Source organism: Oratosquilla oratoria, chromosome 12 (assembly GCF_046742065.1).
Source record: "Oratosquilla oratoria isolate Oo_2021 chromosome 12, ASM4674206v1, whole genome shotgun sequence".
Lineage (NCBI taxonomy): Eukaryota > Metazoa > Arthropoda > Malacostraca > Stomatopoda > Squillidae > Oratosquilla > Oratosquilla oratoria.
This window is the reverse complement of record NC_134788.1, coordinates 29670088-29692396: the sequence shown is the minus strand read 5'-3', so window position 1 is coordinate 29692396 and position 22309 is coordinate 29670088. Positions and strand designations below refer to the sequence as shown.

Below are 22309 nucleotides of genomic sequence, written 5' to 3'. Positions count from 1 at the left end.
AGTTAATGAGATTTTTGTACTGCGAGAGCGACATGACGTCATAACGCGTGAAAGGTTACTTTGCTTGGGTTTGTGTTAATCTATTTAGCTTTCATTTTGTAATTTATTGAAATATACTTCTTTTATATAAAAAACGTGAAATATAATTTCATCAAGTAATAAACACGAAATATAACACAGTTTATGAGATTTTTGGACTCGAGAGCGACATGACGTCATAACGAGCGAAAGGTTACTTTGCGTGGGTTTGTGTTAATCTATTTAGTTTTCATTTTGTAATTTATTCATACATATTTCCTTTATATAAAAAACGTGAAATACAACTTCATGAAGTGATAAACACGATATATAACAATTTATAAGATTTTTGTACTGCGAGAGCAACATGACGTCATAACGAGCGAAAGGTTACTTTGCGTGGGTTTGTGTTAATCTATTTAGTTTTTATTTTGTAGTTTATTCAAATACATTTCTTTTATATAAACAAACGAGATATATAATTTCATAAAGTGATAAACACAAAACATAACAATTCATAAGATCTTGTTCTGCGAGATCGACATGACGTCATAACGTGCGAAAGGTTACTTTGCGTGGGTTTGTGGTAATCTAGTTTTCATTTCGTAATATTTTCATATATATTTCATTTCTAAAAAACGTGAAATATAATTTCATAAAGTGATAAACTTGAAATATAAAATTTATGACATTTTTGTACTGCAATAGCGACATGACGTCATAACGAGCGTAAGGTTACTTTGCGTGGGTCTGAGTTAATCTATTTAGTTTTCATTTTGTAATTTATCCAAATATATTTCTTATATATAAAACACGTGAAATATAATTTCATAAAGTGATAAATACGAAATATAACAGTTTATAAGATTTATGTAACGCGAGAGCGACATGACGTCCTAACGCGCAAAGGGGTACGTTGCGTACATTTAGCTTTCATTTTGTAATCTTATTGTGCTAGTACCTCACGAAAAATTTGTTCTAGGAGCGATAATTATACATGATAAATAGTCATGGTAAATATGTCGATTTGAATTGTTAATTTTGAAAAGAAATTTGGACAACTGATTCCGACTTACACGAAGCTTATCCAGTGGGTAGAATACAAAAATAATTAATGATCAGCTAGATATAAGTAAAGGAGATATGATGTAATTAATGACACTTAAATAAAGCCAGATTATAATAACATTTTCGTCTTGATGATTCGAGCAAGTTTCTTTGTCTACAGTTGATTTGGTCGACGAAGTTGTTGACTAAGACGACTACGAAGACGACTTAGGAGAGATTGTCTTCGGAGATATTGTCTTTGGAGTTGAATTAGAATTTTTCATTTTATAATCATCTAAATGAATACTTTCATTTTCTTTAAAGAAATAATTGCAATATTTTGAGTATTTTTTATTCCAAAATATCTTAATATTCTTGGAGCGAGTATTGCGTATATATAATTTGTTCTTTATGTCATTTATAGTTCGTAAATATAAACATTAGTGGAAATTACAGTAACAATTAACTAACAATAAAACTAGCTACCACTAATTTATTATCACTAACATTAAACAGGTCACACTATCGTAAAATTGACCTGAAATTATCATTTATCTATATTTTTAATTGTCGAAATAATTTATCTATGTATTGTTTTGATTTCCTTATATTTATCTATTTTTAAGTAACAAAAATTTCTGTTATTATCAGTTAATTATCATTTGTGTACGGGAAAGGCTACCCTCAATCAAAAAGGAAAAAATCAAACGTATTTGTATAAAATGAATGAAAATAACGTTACTATTTTCTACGAAATAACAGATTCAAATATTCGACCATTACGACCCTCGTGACGTCATGTCGACTTCGTGGATTATCATTTCATAGAAATAACTAAATTTTTTCTTTTATTTATTCATTTATTTTTTTAACGTATAAGACCAAATTAATAAGAATATTCATAAGCCTTTATCAAGCATTTCTTCTCTTTCTTATTTTAATTCCCATACGTCGATGAAATAAAAAGTGCTTTGGAGTTTTGATGCTAGTATTTATTATTATTTTCTTCGTAAGACGAACGTTATGACGTCATGTCGGCTTCTCTTACCTCGGCTCAATTTTTCAGCAGCTTGGACGTCTCTCTCTCTCTCTCACACACACACACACACACACACACACACACACACACACTCACACACACACACTCACACACACACACTCACACACACACACACACACAAAAAAACACACACACACACACACTAACGCAGAAATGACGTCACTGTAATGATATTGACTATTCGATTAAGCGGGTTCATGACATAAGTGTCGTTATTCGATAAACCGAACTCGGTTGGGGAGAGGAGGAGGAGTAGGAGGAGGAGGAGGAGGAGGAGGAGGAGGAGGAGGAGGAGGAGGAGGAGGAGGAGGAGGAGGAGGACGACGACGAACAAGAGGAGGAAGTTGGCTTATCTGTCCAAGCGAGACTGGCCTCCTCCTCTCTCAACAAACGATATTAGAATCATACGCACACACACACACACACACACACACACACACACACACACACACACACACACACACACACACACACACACACACACACACACACAGCTTATACTCGTACTTGTGCTCGTAGTGCCCCGTCTATGCATTTTACGTAAAACAGAATTTAAAAAAGAAAATAAATAATGAGGCGTTTGCGTGTAAGAAGGACACACAAGACGACGACGACGACGACGCGGTTGCCATGGCAACCGACAACAACAAGAGACGTTTTCTCGGAACAGTCTCGAGGCCGCACCCGTTCTAGAACGGGGTCGCGGTCCCCTTCTTCGGGTCCCTTCTTTCAAGGGAGGGACCGACCACGCTTTGGGGGCGGGATTTAGGGAGATAATAAGGCAGAGAGGGAGGGAGAGGGAGAGAGAGAGAGAGAGAGAGAAAGATAGAGGGAGAGGGATGGAGAGAGAGAAGGGGGGAGGGGAGAGCGACCTGTGCCATCAAAGATTCAGTTGTCGGCGGCGGCCTCTGCCCCCGAAGCGATTTCATAGTCATTGGGTCGGGCGCGCCCCAACCGACTCGGGACCTCCCTCCCCAAGATGGGGATGGCGAACTGCCAGCATAGGGAACTCTAGGCCGAAGGGGCGCTGGGAAAGCCGTTAATCGTGAATTTCTGTTGAGCGAATTATTACCGCGCAAAAAAATTGAAAGGGTTTATAATTTCGCGCGTAGCGTGTCGGTCTATTTTTAATGTCGCGTTTATTTATCTATGTATTTATTTATCTATTATAAATTTATATATTCATCTATTTACTTATTTGTTTATTTATTCATCGATTTATTTGCGTTTTTTCATCCAATTATAAAACCTTGTCTATGATGTCATCACTTGTGACGTCACAATTAGTATTGTGATGTCACCGATGTATGACGTCATAAAGCAACAGTTCAAAAGGGAGGAAAAGAAGTTAATCTCGTCGATCCTTCTCCTCCTCTTCCTCCTCCTCCTCTTAATCACTCTCACGTAATTAATGGAAAGTTTTTCACCCTCTCTCTCTCTCTCTTTTCTCTCTTTCAGCTTTGTGAAACAAATATTCAAACCAGTTTTCTTCCTCCTCCTCCTCCTCCTCTTCCTCCTCTTCACTCCTCTTCCCCCTGCCCTTCTTCTTTTCCCTCCTCCTCCTCCTTCTCCTCTTCCTCCTCCCCAGTCCTCTTTCCCCTGCCCTTCTTCCTCCTCCTCTTCCTTCTCCTTCTCCCCACTCCTCTTCCCCCTGCCCTTCTTCTTTCTCCTCCTCCTCCTCCTCCTCCTCCACTTCTCCGTCTGGTGATTGTCAGAATCACTAATGCGAGGAGGAGGAGGAGGAGGAAGAAAAATTAATAGGAGGAGAAGGTAGACGAGATGAAAAATAAAGAAGGGGAGGAGGAGGAGGAGGAGGAGGAGAAAAGGGAGGAGGAGGAGGAAAAGGAGAATGAGAGAGGAGGAGGAGGAGGAGGAGGAGGAGGAAAAAATATAGAGAGAAAGAGGGAGTAAGAGGAAAAAAAGAGAGGAGGAGGAGGGGGAGGAGGAAGAAGAGGTGAAAAAGAGTCGGAAGAAGAGAGAAGAGGACGAGAAGAAAAGGGAAGAAGAGAGGAGGAAGAAGAGAGAGGATGACGAGAAAGCGGAGAAGAAGAGAAGAGGAGCAGGAGGAGGAGGAAAATAAGAAGAGAGAGGAGCAGGAGAAGAAGAGACAAGAAGAAGAGAGAGGAGGAGGAGGAGAAAGGAGAGAAGAAGAGAGATAAGGAGGAAAATAGAGAGGAGGAGAAAAGGAGAGAAAAGGGAGAAGAGGGAGAGAAGAAGAGAGAGTAAGAAGAGGAAACGGAGAAGAGAGAGGAAAAGGAGGAGGAAGCGAAGAAGGCGAGAGAGGAGGAGAAGAGAGAGGAGGAGGAAGAGAAGAGAGAGGAGGAGGAAGAGGAAGAGGAAGAGAAGGAGGAAGAGGAAGAGGTGGAGGAGGGGAAGAGGAGGAGGAGAAGGGGAGAGGAAGGAGGGAGAGGAGAAGGGGAGAGGAAGGTGGGGGAGGAGAAGGGGAGAGGAAGGAGGGAAATAGAGGGAGGAGGAGGGGGAGGAGGAGGAGGAGGAGGAGGAGGAGGAGGAGGAGAAGGGGAGAGGAAGGGAGAGGAAAGAGGGGAGGAGGAGGAGAAGGGGAGAAGAAGGAGGGAGATAGGGGAGGAGGAGGAGGAGGAGGAGGAGGAGGGGAGAGGAATGACGGGGAGAAGGGGAGAGGAAGGAGGGAGAGGAAAGAGGGGGAGGAGGAGGGGAGAGGAAGGAGGGGGAGGAGAAGAGGAGAGGAAGGAGGGAAATAGGGGGAGGAGGAGTTGAGAGGAATGAGGGAGAGGAAAGAGGGGGAGGAGAAGGGGACAGGAAGGAGGGGGAGGAAAGTGGGGGAGGAAAGACGGGGAGGAGAAGGGGAGGGGAAGGAGGGGGAGGAAAGGGGGTAGAAGGGGAGAGGAAGGAAGGAAAGAGGGGTGAGGAGGAGGAGAAGGGGAGAGGAAGGAGGGGGAGGAGACGGAGAAGGGGAGAGAGAAGGGAAGAGGAGGAGAAGGGGAGGAGGAGGAGGAGAAGGGGAGAGGAAGGAGGGAAAGAGGGGTGAGGAGGAGGAGAAGGGGAGAGGAAGGAGGGGGAGGAGACGGAGAAGGGGAGAGAGAAGGGAAGAGGAGGAGAAGGGGAGGAGGAGGAGGAGGAGGAGAAGGGGAGAGGAAGGAGGGGGAGGAGACGGAGAAGGGGAGAGAGAAGGGAAGAGGAGGAGAAGGGGAGAGGAAGGAGGGAAAGAGGGGTGAGGAGGAGGAGAAGGGGAGAGGAAGGAAGGGAAGAGAGGGAGGAGGAGGAGAAGGGGAGAGGAAGGAGGGAAAGAGGGGTGAGGAGGAGGAGAAGGGGAGAGGAAGAGGAAGAAGGGGGAGGAGACGGAGAAGGGGAGAGAGAAGGGAGGGTAGGAGAAGGAGAGAGGAAGGAAGGAAGGGGAGGAGAAGGAGAAGGGGAGAGGAAGGGAGGAGGAGAAAGGGAGGAAGAGGAGAAGTGGAGAGGAAGGAGGGAACGAGGGGAGGAGACGGAGAAGGTGAGAGGGAGGGAGGAGGAGGAGGAGGAGGAGAAGTGGAGAGGAAGGAAGGGCAGGAGACGGAGAAGGGAGAGAGAAGGGAGGGGAGGAGGAAAAGGGGAGAGGGAGGAGGGAAAGAGGGGGAGGAGACGGAGAAGGGGAGATGAAGGAGGGGGCGAAGAAGAAGGGGAGAGGAGGGGAAGAGGAGAAAGGGAGGAGGAGGAGGAGGAGAATTGGAGAGGATGGAGGGGAAGAGGGAGTGAGGAGGAGAAAGGGAGAGGAAGGAGGAAAGAGGAGGAGGGGAGGAGGAGAGGAAGGGGAGTGGAAGGAGGGAAATAGGGGTGAGGAGGAGGAGAAAGGGAGAGGAAGGAGGAGAGGAAGGGAGGAGGAGAAGAAGGGGAGAGGAAGGAGGGAAAGAGGGGGTGAGGAGGAGGAGATAGGGGGAGGAAGGTGGAAAGAGGTGGAGGGGGAGAGGAAGGGGAGGGGAAGGAGGGAAAGAGGGGTGAGGAAGAGGAGAAAGGGAGGGGAAGGAGGAAAGAGGGGGAGGGGGAGGAGGAGAGGAAGGAGGGAGTAGGAGGAGAGGAAGGAGGGAAAGAGGGGTGAGGAGGAGGAGAAAGGGAAAGGAAGGAGTAAAGAGGGGGAGGGGGAGGAGGAGAGGAAGGGGAGTGGAAGGAGGGAAAGAGGGGTGAGGAGGAGGAGAAAGGGAGAGGAAGGAGGAAAGAGGAGGAGGGGGAGGAGGAGAGAAAGGGAGGAGGAGGAGGAGAAGGGGAGAGAAAGGAGGGAAAGAGGGGTGAGGAGGAGGAGAAAGGGAGAGGAAGGAGGAAAGAGGGGGAGGGGGAGGAGGAGAGGAAGGGGAGAGAAAGGGAGGAGGAGAATTGGAGAGGAAGGAGGAAAAGAGGGTGTGAGGAGGAGGAGAAAGGGAAAGGAAGGAGGAAAGAGGAGGAGGGGGAGGAGGAGAAGAAGGGGAGAGAAAAAAGGGGGAGAGGAAGGAGGGGGAGGAGGAGAGGAAGGGGAGAGGAAGGAGGGAAAGAGAGGTGAGGAGGAGGAGAAGGGGAGAGAAAAAAAGGGGAGAGGAGCAGAGGAAGGGGAGAGGAAGGAGGGAAAGTGGAGGAGGAGAAGGGGAGAGGAAGGAGGGAAAGAGGGGTGAGGAGGAGGAGAAGGGGAGAGGAAGGGAGGAGGAGAAAGGGAGAGGAAGGAGGGGGAGGAGACGGAGTGGGGAAGAGGAAGGAGGGAAAGAGGGGGTGAGGAGGAGGAGAAAGGGAAAGGAAGGAGGAAAGGGGGGAGGGGGAGGAGGAGAAGAAGGGGAGAGAAAGGAGGGAGAGGAAGGAGAGAGGAAGGAGGGAAAGAGGGATGAGGAGGAGGAGAAGGGGAGAGGAAGGAGGGAAAGAGGGGTGAGGAGGAGGAGAAGGGGAGAGGAAGGGAGGAGGAGAAAGGGAGGAGGAGGAGAAAGGGAGAGGAAGGAGGGGGAGGAGACGGAGAGGGGAAGAGGAAGGAGGGGGAGGAGGAGAGGAAGGAGGGAAAGTGGAGGAGGAAAAGGGGAGAGGGAGGAGGGAAAGAGTGGGAGGGGGAGGAAGAGAAAGGGAGAAAGAGAGAGGAGGAGGAAGGAAGGAGGGGAAGGAGGGAGGGAGGAGGAGGAGAAGGGGAGGAAGGAAGGAAGGAAGGAAGGAAGGAAGGAAGGAAGGGGAGGGGGAGGGGGAGGAAGAAAGGGGGGGAGGAGGAGGTGGAGAGGAAGGAGGGAGATAGAGAAAGGAGGGAGCGGGGTAGGTGAAGGAGGGAGAGAAGGGAAGGAGGGAGGAGGAGGAGGAGGCGTATCCGTGCTCGCTGCGAGAACGTATTTGTTCGTTCTTCAGTGGGAGAACGTCCGGAACGTCCGTCGTCCATCTTAAATTAGTTCACTCCTCCTCTTCTTTCTTTCTTTTTCTCTCTAGCACACTTCATTAACCTATATCAATTTTTTGTCCCATTTTGACACCCACCTCCCCATTTGATGCCATGCAAGAGGTAAACATAACCTCAACCTCTGGCGCTAGAATCTATTTCTCTCTCTCGTCTTCCCGACTCAGTCTGTACGTTCCAATTATTTTTCTTCAGTTTACAGGTTCTACACAGAATTGACCTACCTTAATTAAGAGCTTGTAGCTGTTGAACTGCGTAAATGGCCGATTGTATCTCTCCGGCGTCCTATATTTTGAATAAACGATCAAAATTACGGATCAAACACTGCAGTATACTCACTCCTATCGTCGAAAACAAACAACTGAAAAATGTGACGTCATGGCCGTGGGCGTGACTAATAAATCAGACGTCTAAAATGTAATATTTGATCTCAATTACCCTCACTAAATTTTTCAATAGCACCCTTATATCCAAACTGAGGGTGACTTGAATTTAAAATAGGGATATCAATAACTATTTTTGAAATACATAACTGAAAGAAAGTTTTCTCTAAAGTGAGGGGTACCAAAGAAAACGAAAAGATTATTCTGAAATCGGGGTGACTGCTACAGTTAGAAATCTATGAAAGTATTTTCTTATCGGAATTAGATATACAAAGTGATGCATTATTGATTAAACTATGGTTGCCGTAAAATAATGAACATATTATTTATATATGTAGCTGTGCACATTAACAAATAGCCTTGTCTGCCGACAAGGTTCCAACAAGAGGTGTTCAATACTACAAAAAGACAAAAGTCCGAGTTTGAAGTGTCTAAATTTGACAAAATAGCCTGTAATAATAACACTATCAAAACGAATGGCTGGCCGTAAACACTGACCCACTTGTATATTGCGTTTGATAGGTCAACTGCGTAGAGGAGAAAAAAGTGGCAGAAATAACTTATGTCTTACGTTTATAACGACGTTTGTGATTTAGCTGGCAGCCATGCATGCCCGCTTTTTGGAGGAAGACACGTAAGTGCTTTTCGTGAAAAATAAATCCGCGATCAAACAATGCTATATCACGAACAGAAAATCGCCGAAGAAGTTTTGTTACACCGTAAAGTTTGCTTGCTTGCTTGCTGATGATACTTTTTAGGAGAATTTCGCCTCTTATTGGCAGGAACGGCTGTCGAGGTGAGCCTCGACTGCAGGTTCCAGCTGGGTCTTGATCTCCTCGACCTGCCCTCGATCAGTGCAATCAAGGCTGCCACTCGTAGGGATCTTAATTACCCTCCGGCCTACGGCTGTAGGGTAATTTTGGCAAGCGTAGGGGCACCCTACGGCTAAATTGACGACCATGTGTAGGGTAAAATTTATAGGGTAATATGTATCATTTCAAAATATACGAATATTTAGTTGCATTTCTAAATATAATTGCTAAGACGCCTATTAGTGGTATGCCACTATGTTATGTCACCATATATGCTATCGGGCCAACTTTGGTGGGATATAATGCATTTAAACAAAACTAATAGTCAGGTATTTACACCCCAGAATCCTGGTGCAACGAAGCCCAACTCCCAGCAATAAAGATAATAATAATAATTATAATAATAATAATGATAATAATAATAATAATAATAATAATAATAATAATAATAATAATAATAATAATAATAATAATAATAATAATAATAATAATAATAATAATAATAATAATAATAATAATAATAATAATAATAATAATAATAATAATAATAATAATAATAATAATAATAGAATACTAGGTTAGTTTGACAAGTCAAAATAGTGAGTGTGGACACAGAATAATATTGCTCCCTGTAGGACCCTACAGAATCATACTTACCAACCCTAAACTCAAATCGAGTTCATATTTTGTTTAATTGGGCAATATTATCCAATTCACATTAGCTAAACATTATATAAGCATTATATAAAATATTTCTGTGCATATTTCATTCAAGTCATGACATTTTGTAGCCTTGTTTTAGATGCATAACTATAACAAAGGACAATGAGAGGTACACAGTACTACTCACACACACATACACACAACTGTAGCACACCCGATAAACACACAAACACACACACACACACACACACACACACACACACACACACACACACACACACACACACACACACACACACACACACACACACACACACACACACGTTAGCTCTGTTGGTGGGGTCCCCAACTGTCACTACGGCGGTCCGGGTTCGAACCCTGTCCAGGGCTGAAATAATTTCAGTATCGCTGCGCTTCGAGTCGTTACTCCAACTCTCTTGGGCGGGGATTGGGTGTATGTGTGCGTGTAAAGTCACAGCATTACCCATAGATCGTTCATACGAGCTCTGAGCTCTCTTCCGGAGGGAAATAGCTGCTGTCGATCACGGGTCCAGCACGTGATCCAAAGACCAAGGTGAATACATAAATATATATATATATATATATATATATATATATATATATACATATATATACAATATATAGATGGATGCAAAGAAATCACAAACAGCACGTGATTCACAAAATATGCAAGTAATGACTAGGAAAATGAAAACTTGGTAACCGACCGTTTGACAAGTGCGTGTGTGTTCGTATGTTCGTGCGAGTAGTACGTGCTCGTATTTTTGTGTCTACATGTGTGCCTGTTTCTATGCACGTGTGTGAATGTGTGTGTTTGTATACGTGTGTGTGTGTATGTGTGTTATCTTGTTATTGTGTGTGTGTGTGTGTGTGTGTACGTTTCTATGTATATGTGTGTGTTAGTGTGTGTGTGTGTATGTATTTGTGCGTATGGCTGTGTGTGCTTCTGTATTTGTATCTTGCGTGTAATTATGTGTGTGTATTTGTGCGTATGGTTGTATGTATGTGTCTGCGTGTGTATGTGTGTTTGTGCCTATGCGTGTGTCTGGGTGTGTTTGTATGTGCATTTGTGAATTTACCTAGTTGTATTATACGGGAAGGGGAGCTATGCTCGTGGTGACCCGTTTTTGTATCTCGCAAGATCAAGTTTGTTCTTAAATTGTTGTATTGTGTTTGCACACACTATTTCTTCATCCAATTTGTTCCATGCATCTATCACTCTATGTGGGAAGCTGTTCTTCTTTTTCAGGTCTCTTCTTCTGTAGCTATCCTTTTTGAGTTTCATTGCTGCGTTAGGTCCTCCTCTTGTTTTTCCTCTGTCCCGCTTTAATAAGTCTTCTCTATCAAGGCGTTCTTTACCTTTCTTCATTCTGTAGATGGATATTAGGTCCCTTTGCTCCAGGGTTGGCAATTCCAGTTCGGCCAGTCTTTGTTCATAATTATGTCAGGTTTGATAGTGTTGGGCCCATCTTTGTCGTTGCTCTTTGTATTCTTTCTAATTTCTTTATATTCTTTTTTTATACTGGATGACCATATCATGATGCGCTGCATATTCCAGTTTTGGAGGACAAAACTGGAATATGCAGCGTGTGTGTGTGTGTGTGTGTGTGTGTGTGTGTGTGTGTGTGTGTGTGTGTGTGTGTGTGTGTGTCCGTGCGTGTTTGTGTGTGTGTTTGCTTGCGTGTGGTTTTGTGTATTTACCTAGTTGTATCATACGGGAAGGGAGCTATGCTCGTGGTGACCCGTCTTTGTATCTCTCAGCATCAAGTTTTTGTCTTAATATCTTGAATAGTGTTTGCACACACTGTTTCTTTGTCTAATTTGTTCCAAGTATCTTCTATCACTCTGTGTGGGAAGCTATTTCTTTTTCTTTTTTCAGATCTCTTCTGTTAGAAAGGAGTGTGAGTTGTGAGTTGTGTGTCTGTGTATGTGTGTGTGTGTCTGTGTTTATGTAATTCACCATGGTCTTGCATCATGGGTTGGACTTGTGATCGACATCTATTTCCCTCCCGGAAGAGAGCTCAGAGTTCATATATGACCGACCTAAGGGTAATACTGTGACCTTGCACGCACGCACACACACACACACACACACACACACACACACACACACACACACACACACACACACACACACACACACACACACACACACACACACACCTCCCCGCCCACGAGAGTTGGAGTAACGACTCGCAGCGCAGCAATACTGAAATTATTTCAGCCTTGTGCGGGATTCAAACCCGGACCGCCGTAGTGGCGGGCGGAAACTCTACCACCGCGCCATCGAGTAATGCGTGTGTATTTGATTCACCACGGTCTTTGGGTCACGTGTTGGACTCGTGATCGACAGTTATTAACCTCCCAGATGAGAGCTCAGAGCTCGTATGACCGATCTATGGGTAATACTGACCTTACACGTATACGCCCCTCCAACTCCCCGCCCACGAGAGTTGGAGTAACAACCCACAGCGCAGCGATACTGAAATTATTTCAGCCCTGGGCGGGATTCGAACCCGGACTACTGTAGTGACAGTCGGGGACTCCACCAACCGCGCCACCGAGTGTGTGTGTGTGTGTGTGTGTGTGTGTGTGTGTGTGTGTGTGTGTGTGTGTGTGTGTGTGTGTGTGTGTGTGTGTGTGTGTGTGTGTGTGTGATTCACCACGGTCTTGGATCACGTGCTGGACTCGTGATCGAAAAGTTATTAACCTCCCGGATGAGAGCTCAGAGATCTTATGACCGATCTATGGGTAATGCTGTCAATGCTTTGCTTTGCCGAGTTGAATAAAACTACTTCGATTCCTTTGCAACGAAGTGAAGTCATGTCGGACGCGCTGAAACGACGTGACGTCATGTCGTGTTCATCCAATTCAATGATAACGTTTTCATGAATATAAATAAATCTACTTCTCGCGTTCAACGCTCTATGTTATTTTTTTTTCTAAGACCATCACCTGTGAATTAGAATTTTTTTATTCAACGTCTCTGAAATAGTGACAGACTTTATTTTCTTAATTTATTATTATTATTATTATTATTATTACGCATCAGGGGGCCTTTGGGCGAACTTGCTTCACTCGCAGCCAACCAGTCGTCTCCGTTCCCGTGACGTCACCGTTCTCGATTCACTCTCAGCCAAACAGTCAGCTCCGTTCCCGTGACGTCACCGCTCTCTGCCAAATAGTCGTCAGCAATTTTGGAAGGCTTCGGGCAGACGGACAGCTTTTATTATATGTACAGATATATTATTGTAATTATTAGTGTTAATTTCATTAGTATATATTTATTCATTTAGTTTTTATCTAATAATTTATTCTGTTTTCTTTCTTTATTTATTTATCTATTTTTAGACGACACTGCAGCATACCTTCATCTGAGACGAACAAGTTTTTCGAGATTTTGTTCTATCTATTTCTATAATCTCATCCATACATTGGAATGCCACTCGTGTGCTCGTTATCAATCATTTATCCATTTTCCTTCAAAAATAGATAAATAAATAAATACAAAATCGTATGCCTCGTAATTGTTCAGCATTTGAGCCCTGGACTTGTTTTTTCTTGTATTTTTTCTAAGGGAAGGAGGGCTGCTTGTGATTTCCTGCACACTTGCTCCCAACTGTGCTTTCGTCTCATTCTGACCTCGCTGGGGGCTGTCGCGATAAATTTCCGAAAAAAATCGAAATATTCGAGAAAAAAAAATTCCCTTTCATCTAGTGGCCTTTGGCAAGCCAGACCTGAAATATTTCAGCGAAATACCAAAAAATAAAGGAGTTATGGCTATTTTTCTGCCCCCCAACCCCACTTTCTAGTACACCTTCGCTGCACAAATGCTCGATTAAGTTATTTCATCGCAATAAAAATGGCACAAATGCGTTGTATTTTGCTATTCACTAATATAGACTACTTGGAAACATATCCTAGACTGAGATCTTTTCGCTCGGTGCCTAAGCTGAGCGAATTATTTAGGAAAGAAAGCGAATTGTCCTTCCTTGGAGATAGATAGATAGAACTTTTATTTACTTTCATTTGAAGCTATAATCATTTCAAGAATGCCTAAACATTCGAAGAAGAAACGTGTGTTTCATGAAAAATAAGAAACTGAATCAAATAATTGAGATGCTGGAGACGACTCATAGCAGTGACCTCGAGTAGTGCTGCTGGTGCGGACGCGCCAAGCTGAGAGCGTTTACCCCTTCTACCGCCCCCCGTATCCTCGTATCCAAATGACGTCACCGCAACCATCGAGCATGCGTTACATACATCACCAGACTACAAATGACGCTCCGAGTGCTTTTTTTTTTGTTTTGTTTTTTCATCACAAGAGCGACTGTCATTGATCATAACTTTGGAAGGACACATAATCTTCTTTCTCACTTGGGTGGAGTCAATTCCATCATTACAAAAGCACTTGAACAAGACAGAGACATTGATTCATTGCCAAATAAAGTCTATCTATCTATCTATCTATCTATCTATCTATCTAACTATCGTTCAGCTCCGATTTCAAGCCGGGAGCTTTCTAGTAAGCGAACCTAGAGAATGAGAGACGTAGCACTTCCTGAAACCCTCATCTTCTGAGCTCCTGATACCTCGTAAAACGGGAGACCAGGTACCAGCTACACTTTATAATAACATGTGAATGACATAGAATGCATGAAGATTGGCGCAGAGAAAAAAATCGAAATGAAAAATACAAAAACAATGCAGGGAAATGTATTTTGAACTTCAAAGCTCAATATCTCAAAACTACCCTTTTCTCTACATTTTTTCTATCTCCTCCGTAACTACTTGGGCGATTTTAATGGGTTTTGGATCATTTGAAAGCTGAATAAATTTGCAAACTTTTCATTGTATTTTTTTTTATGACAGAAGTTGATATATTGTATTTTGAAAAAATATGACACGTTTAAAAAAAAAATTATTTCTCCTAAACTAAGAGGAAATTCCAAAAACGCCACAATGATTTTTTAGGTATTGCTATAGAACATTTGTGGTATTTTTTCAGCATGCTCAGTCAATGGATAAGTGAGGAGATAGAACTTTTGTAATTGGTCAAAAAACTGTTTTTTATTAATAACTTCATTTTTTCAACCAAATGATATGAAAATTGGTGGTGAACATCTCAGTATATGTATATATAACATATTAAAAATTCGCGAAATTCCGATCATAATTGACGAAGTTCGTTTTCGAGCGCGACGGCCCCCTTAGCGACGACATTACCGATTCAGCCTTGCTCGCCTGATTGGAGTGGGTGCGTTGTCAGCTGAGGACAAATGGACTCGGTGATGCGGGCGTGCACAGTGTCTTGACGATTTTTGGTGACAATCATGTGGCGACTCCTGTTCTCGGGTTTATCTTTGCTGTTACTGGAAAGTGAACGTATTACAGTTGCACCAGGTTGATATGTCCGGTATTGTGTGCAGCTACAGAACGAAAAGGGACTTCCCTTAGCTGATCAGAATCACATGGCGATAGAAAATGGAATGTAGACCCCCACCCCTACCCCCAGGAATTCGACACGAGGTCCATTTTCCATAGCGGGAAATGGACCTCGGGGGTTCATTTTCTACAGCGGAAAGTGGACCCCGGACTCCATTTTCTATAGTGGAAAGTGGACCCCGGGGTCCATTTTCTATAACGAAAACCGGACCCCGGGGTCCATTTTCTATAGCGGAAACTGGACCCCGGGGGTCAATATTCTATTGTGGATAGTGGACCCCGGAGTCCATTTTCTACAGCGGAAAATGGACCCCGGGGGCCCATTTTCCGCTATGGAAAATGGACCTCGGGTGACCATATTCTACAGTGGAAAGTGGACCCCGGAGTCCAATTTCAACAGCGGAAAATGGACCCCGGGGGGTTTATATTCTATAGTGGTAAGTGGACCCCGGAGTCCATTTTCTACAGCGGAAAATGGTCCCCGGGGGATCCATTTTCTACAGCGGAAAATGGACCTCGGGGGACCATATTCTACAGTGGAAAGTGGACCCCGGAGTCCATTTTCAGCAGCGGAAAATGGACCCCGGGGGGAGGGGTCCATATTCTATAGTGGATAGTGGACCCCGGAGTCCAGTCCATTTTCTACAGCGGAAAATGGACCCCGGGGGTCCATATTCTATAGTGGAAAGTGGACCCCGTAGTCCATTTTCTATAGCGGAAAGTAGATCCCGGAAAAGGAAAGAAATGTCTAAGCCATCCCTTCAATATTTCCTTGGTAATATTTTTGGATGCAGCATTGATAATATAATATCATGATATAGAAAAAAGAAGTGAAATGAGATTTCATAATAAAAGAAAAATACGGAGTTATCGCTTCAGTTTACGAAAACCTAATTGCTGTCAAGACACGACTTCGCATCGAGGAGAGTACCAGGAAGGATAGGTAAGAAAAAGTATGGCAGGAAATAGCTTTAAGAGAACGAGGAGGAGGGGCAAGAGGAGGAGGAGGAGAAGAGGGAAAGAAGGAAGGGAAGAAATGGGTAACTAAGGAAGATGAGTGTTTGGAAGGGTGGAAGGAAGGAGGGGGAGGACGGGAGGGAGAGGCAGAGAGGGCGGGTGAGGAGGAGGAGGAGTTGAAAACGAGGAAGCAATGCACATTTGGTAAGCGAAACTGTGAGTTCTACTTTGTGTCTGCACATCAGTGACGTATCGATTTAAAAACGAAAAAAATAAATAAATAGATAAACCTAGACAGAAAGGAAGGACAACTCGAGATGAGGTAGATAGAAGTGGGCAAGACAGACAGACAAGTGATAGATGAGGTCTGCCGGGTGTCAGTCACGCTGATCTGAATTATAATCATTACAGCATCTTGCTTAGGTGTTTATCTAAATGAGTCTTAAAGCTTCGAACTGAACTACATTGCACTACCTGTGCAGGAAGTTTATTCCATTCATTAACTACACGGTTGGCAAAGTTGTTTCTACCTACTTCCAAATTGAATCTATTTCCGGATAGTTTGAGACCATTGTTTCTTGTCTGATTCTCATTCAATGTGAAAATTTTGTCACTTTTGATGTTGTCAATTCCCTTTAGAATCTTAAAGACCTGTATCAAGTCACCTCTGAGTCTACGTTTTTTTTTTAAGGAAAACAGATTCATATGTTTTAGTCGATTTTCATATTATTTATTTTTGATATTTGGAATCAGTTTTGTGGCTCGCCGTTGTACTTTTTCCAGTCTCTCAATGTCTTTAATGAGATTCGGTAACCATACAGAAACAGCATATTCCAAATGTGGACGAACTAACGATTTATATAGCATGTTAATGAGTGATGGACTTTTGAAATCAAAAGATCGCGCAATCAGTCCTAGAATCATATTTGCTTTTTCAGAGGCTGAAATACACTGCTTGGATGATTTGAGGTCGTTACTGATAATTACGCCGAGATCTTTTTCACTATCCACTTTTGTTAACGAATTTCCAAATAACTTGTAATCGTACTTATTGTTGTTTTTACCTATGTGCATTACCTTGCATTTACTCGTGTTATATTTCATTAGCCACTTTTCAGACCATTGCTGTAATTGATCTAAATCTTCTTAAATATCTAATTGGTTTAAGTGATCATTTGCCAATCCGCACAGTTTTGTATCATCAGCAAATTTGGAAACAGTAGATTTTAGTCCATGGTCTATATCATTTATATATACTATGAATAGAAGTGGCCCAAGAACGGAACCCTGAGGAACTCCACTTGTAACATTTTCCCATCTAGAAGTTTTTCCATTTAAAACGACTCTTTGTTTTCGACCATTCAAAAAATTACTAGTCCAACTTAATAGGCTACCACTTATTCCGTGTAAAGCTAATTTAATAAGTAGTCTTTCGTGTGGGACAGTATCAAAAGCTTTTGCAAAGTCTAGATATATTAAATCTATATTGTTTCTTTGGTACTCTATCGAACGCTTTCTCCCCATCTAAGTCGTTAACGTCAACACTCTGCCCACTGTCGACAGCATCTATAAGGTCGTCAAAGTAGCACAGCATGTTGGTGACACAACTCCTCTCTTCCCTGAACCCGTGCTGTGCATCCGTAATCAAGTTGTTATCGGACGACGACAGGTGTTTAATAACAATTACTTCTCGAATGATACTCTCCAACAGCTTTACCACGATGCTTGTCAGTTATTCGGGACGGGCGGCAATTAAGTGGGGGGACAACTCTGCTGCCCTTCTTGTGTATGGGAGAGATGTTAGCCATTCTCCAATCGATCACTGGGGACCCCTCCAGAGTCTACAGAGGACTGGGATAATTATGTCAAGGAGTGGTTTCTATAGTATATCTGAGCATACCCTGAGGGCTACAGGTGATATATTGTCTGGCCCCGGTGATTTGTCCTCCTTGAGTCCCTAAGGTCGGCTCTCCAAATCTTCTCTAGTTACTATAACATTGGTAACTTTGGGGCCCTTGAAGACTAGTTCCGGAGTTGGTAGTGGTAGGCTTATGTCCTCTCTTACAAAAACTTGATTAAATGCTCCTCTATTCATTACCTGCGTTATCTCCTGGTCATTGTCCGTTATCTTTCCATTAGTGTTTATCATTCTATTAATCTTCATATATTCGAAAGAGCCAGACGCACCAGAAGTTTTATTTCTTTTGCAGACTATGAAGTATGGTGCACAAGTTTAAGAACAGTGCATCGCCAAGATATCAATTAGATAAGAAATTAAGCGTAGTAAATGAAATCAATATAAGTCGGCTACAGTTTACCCTTTTTTGCTCAAATAATGGCGATAGCACATTTATATTCCGTTGTTTTACTTATTCATTTATCTATTTATTTATCAATTGGTTTAATGTTTATCTATTTATCCAATCATTCATTTTTTTATCAAAATAAAATCCCTTCTTGATATTGATACGTGGACTGTAATGTTTAGGGAGTGACCAAAATATAAAAATAAAATCGTGTTTATTATCTAAACGTCATTCTCGGCGCGCAATTCCCATGGGAAAGTGTCGCATTTGAATGGAGGTGTACCTTTCTCACTGCAAACTATAATTTCTCATCTTAATCATTAGCAGATGACAATATTTATGTGAAATTAAAAAGTGTGACATTGTTTTCCTTCTGTGACCTAGGAACAGTTACTATAGGCTTTACCTTCACTCTAAAAGGTGATAAGGATACGGATGTCGATTCTATTCTATTCTAAGTAATTCGGGAGTGAAGCTCCCACGGGCTTTTGATGTGAGCCCGTTTGGAGGGTGATTCTACATATGAGTGTGTGTGGGCCCAACCACACACACTCATACATTCACAAGATGTGCACACGTATATGAAATGCGCATGCACATCTCAGTGAATGCACCCTTCTCAATATAACTGAATACGGATACATATAAGTGGTGACATCTAATAATGTATATAATTGTAAAGAAAAGAGGGGGTGATTCAATGTATGAGTGTGTGTGCAGTGGCGGCGCCAGGGGGGGGGCTTGGGGGGCTTTAGCCCCCAAAAAAGTGGCCAGCCCCCCCAACTGAAATGAGCAAATTGAAAATTTAAAACACTCATTGAAATAATTTTATTAAGTGGAATTTTTAATTGCCAGGGCTAAAGATTTGTCAGCCATCAGTGCTAGATAGCCCAACCATTAACCCCCTCCCCTTTTGAAATAAGGATAATATATGTGTATTATCATATTACTATTAGCCCCCCAAAAAATTTGCTCAGCCCCCCCCCCTTAGCCTCCCCAACTAAAAATTCCTGGCGCCGCCGTTGTGTGTGTGGCCTTGGTCACACACACTCATACATACATTAGATGTGCATACGTATGCAATATACGTATGCACATCGCTATGAATTCACCCTTCCGGACAGTAGAAACATATATATAGAACTTAAAGGGGGGGGGGTGATTCAATGTATGAGTGTGTGTGGCCTTGGTCACACACACTCATACATACATTAGACTGATGTGCATGCAGATGTCGAGATTCGTTAGTTAGGATCTTGACAAGGCGGCAGTGTCGCTGAGAAAGCGCTGTTGCCACTTCTCGCTCGTTCTCTGCAGTCATCGTCATTAACACCTCTGTTGTGCAGTGCGATGCAGGCAGATCGACTGTTCTTTTTTCGTTATTATTAACCTCGTTCTATTTTGGATTATCCTGGCTGTTAGTCATCTGTTTTATTAAGCTGCATGTGGCTTTAACCCTCGTCATATTATAAAGAGGGTATATTGAGGAACGTTGCTTTCGAACTGGTTGTTAGGCCAAATTATCACATTAAACCTGCTATGTTGTGAAGGGATATTATGTGTGTGTGTGTGTGTGTGTGTGTGTGTGTGTGTGTGTGTGTGTGTGTGTGTGTGTGTGTGTGTGTGTGTGTGTGTGTGTGTGTGTGTGTGTGTGTGTGTGCTCGCGCGCCCATTTTCAAGTGTGTCTGTGTTTTTCGTGTGTGTTTTCATGTTGTGAGTGTGTTTTCATGTGTGCGGATTTGTATTTTCATGCGTGCGTGTGTTCATATGTGTATTGTCATGTGTGTGTTCGTGTGTGCATATGGGTATTTTATGTGCATGTATGCATTGTTTGTCGAGGTGCCAGTGTTCTGATAATGAAACGAGTTTCAGCTTGTGTGTGTATATATATATATATATATATATATATATATATATATATATATATGTGTGTGTGTGTGTGTGTGTGTGTGTGTGTGTGTGTGTGTGTGTGTGTGTGTGTGTGTGTGTGTGTGTGTGTGTGTGCACATAACAGTTTGACTTTTCACCTGCGTGTGCAATTGGCAGCAAACGAACGTAGTTGGAAAGTTGAAAGCAATGGTGGCCGTGCGGATTTTCCAATCCCCCGTGGCTTTTGGACATTTGTGCACAAATGCACAAATGTAATGTGTTTGTAAGGCAAACGTGATTACGTTTGGTGGTGGTCCCTCGAGTCGGCTTTCAGCTCCTCCTCCTCTTCCTTTCTTGCTCTTCTTCAAATGTTGGGGTCTGGAATTCTGGAATTCAAGAAAAGACCACCTCGCTTGCGTGGGATCGGGTTTTGTGGGAGGGGAAGAACGTCTGTTAGAAAATGAAAAGATAGTAGTGTATAAAAGAGGGCTATTGCCACCGGGCGAATCGCGAGCAATTAGGGGCTAGATTGTTGTCATGGCATAGGAGGACTTGACCAGGAGCTTGGAGGGAAGCGCCTGACGCCGGAGGTTAGGAGGTTGGGATTACCAACGGGGTTACCAACGGGGTTAGGATCACCAACGAAAGTTTAGAAAATGGTAGGAGGCGTAGTAGTAGAGAAAGGGGGAAAAACGGAAAAATCTTTAGTGGGAGGTAAACTGAAATGAGAAGATGTAGTACAAGAGAAAGTGAGAAAGGAAGCGAATTTTAGTCGAAGAAAAAGGAAGTGTATATGTTTGTGCGTGGGATGCGGCTATGTTCGTGAGAGGTGTATGTGTGTAATTTACGGTTAGTGAGTAGATTTCACTTCCCGCGTGTAGAGGGCGTTCCTGATTAGCCCCAGGTAAGGCATGAGAATTCCTGTTTTACCCCAGGTCGGGTTTGAGTAACGATATTATTATTATTATTATTATCATTATTATTACCATTACTACTATTATTATTACATTATTGCGGTTATCACCAGTCAAGCTGGTGAAGGGGTGTGTTACTTGTTGGTGCGGTTATACACGTTTTATCGTGTACACCGCACGTGGGACGGGCGCAGCTGACAGATAGTCTGTACGGTGTGGTCTAGGTGTAATATGTTGTATCAGATGTTTGTGTTTGGCGTGCAGTTTTTCTAGGTGTCTTGAGTGAAGTTTGTGTTTGTGTTGGTTGAGTGGACGGATGTTGGAAATTTGGTGTAGAGACTCAGTGGTTCTGAAGTCGCTCCATCGCGAGCCCGTGATGAACTGGACAGCGGCATTCTGAACCTTCTGATGCTCGTAGTTATTGGTGGCACATGTCAGCTGGCTTAGTCCCGGGGACTGGCACAGAATCGGTCTGACGAGGGCTAGGTACAATCGACGTTTGGTTCTCAGTGTTGCAGTTTTGAAGCGTCTGAGCTTACCCAGCACAGCCCTAGCCTTCGCTCCCTGCTTGCGGAAGTGTGGGGTCCAGGTAAGGCCATTATCAAGTGTGCTACCCAGCACACGGGTATGGTCCTTCGCTGGGATGTTTGTGTTGTTTATTTTAAGAGGAGTGTTTGTGATTGTTCTGTTGGTTCGTTTGCATCGGAAGTGTACAGCATTGCATTTCGACGCGTTGGTCTTAATGCGCCACTGTTGCTCCCACGCGTGTGCCCCGTCTAGGATGTTTTGCATTACGTGTAACGCTCCCTGCAGCGTTTTGTGTCTGCTTATGTGGTTAGTGTCGTCCGCATACGAAAGAGTTAGAGCCTGGTTGCGAGGATAAGCCGGCTCTGGCAGGTCATTCGTATATAGATTGTACAGAGTGGGGGCAAGGACTGACCCTTGCGGCACTCCAGCCTTCGGCACAAAAGGTTGGGACAGACAGCCCCGCCACTTTATTCTAATTGACCTGTCGTCCAGGTAGTTGCAGAGCAACCTTGTGAACGGCAAGGCAAAGTCGAAGTTGTGGTACAATTTGTACTTAAGGCCCTCGTGCCAGACAGCATCGAATGCCTTCTCCACATCCTTACAAACCAAAATGGCCTTACCAGGGCGACCGTCTGGCGGTCTTTGAACCCATTGAGTGATTATGGATATTACGTCTTCTGCACCGCGCCCCGGCCGAAAACCAAACTGGCAGTCCCTCAGCACATTCTCCGTCTCTAGGTACACGGTCAGGCGGCGGCTTAAGACGTGCTCGAACACCTTTCCAAAGTACTCCAGAAGGGAGATGGGCCGATATGAAAGGGGGGCGGAGGCGGGTTTCTGGGGTTTAGGAATGAGGATGGTATGGGAGGCCTTGAATAGTTGTGGGAAGTACCCAGAGGCTAGTGAGCTGTTATATAGTGTCGTCATGTGTGAGATTATGTT

General features: G+C 43.6%; 1 protein-coding gene across 1 annotated transcript in view; it reads right to left on the bottom strand.

Annotated features, from left to right (window-relative positions):
• The window catches only part of LOC143031187 (uncharacterized), a 33851-nt gene extending 26005 nt beyond the window's left edge, over positions 1-7846 (bottom strand). Inside the window, exon 1 of the mRNA XM_076194720.1 lies at positions 7694-7846. The gene's annotated coding sequence lies outside the window, so the exon portion shown is untranslated. The remainder of the gene's footprint in view (positions 1-7693) is intronic.
• Between the last annotated feature and the right edge of the window lie 14463 nt (positions 7847-22309).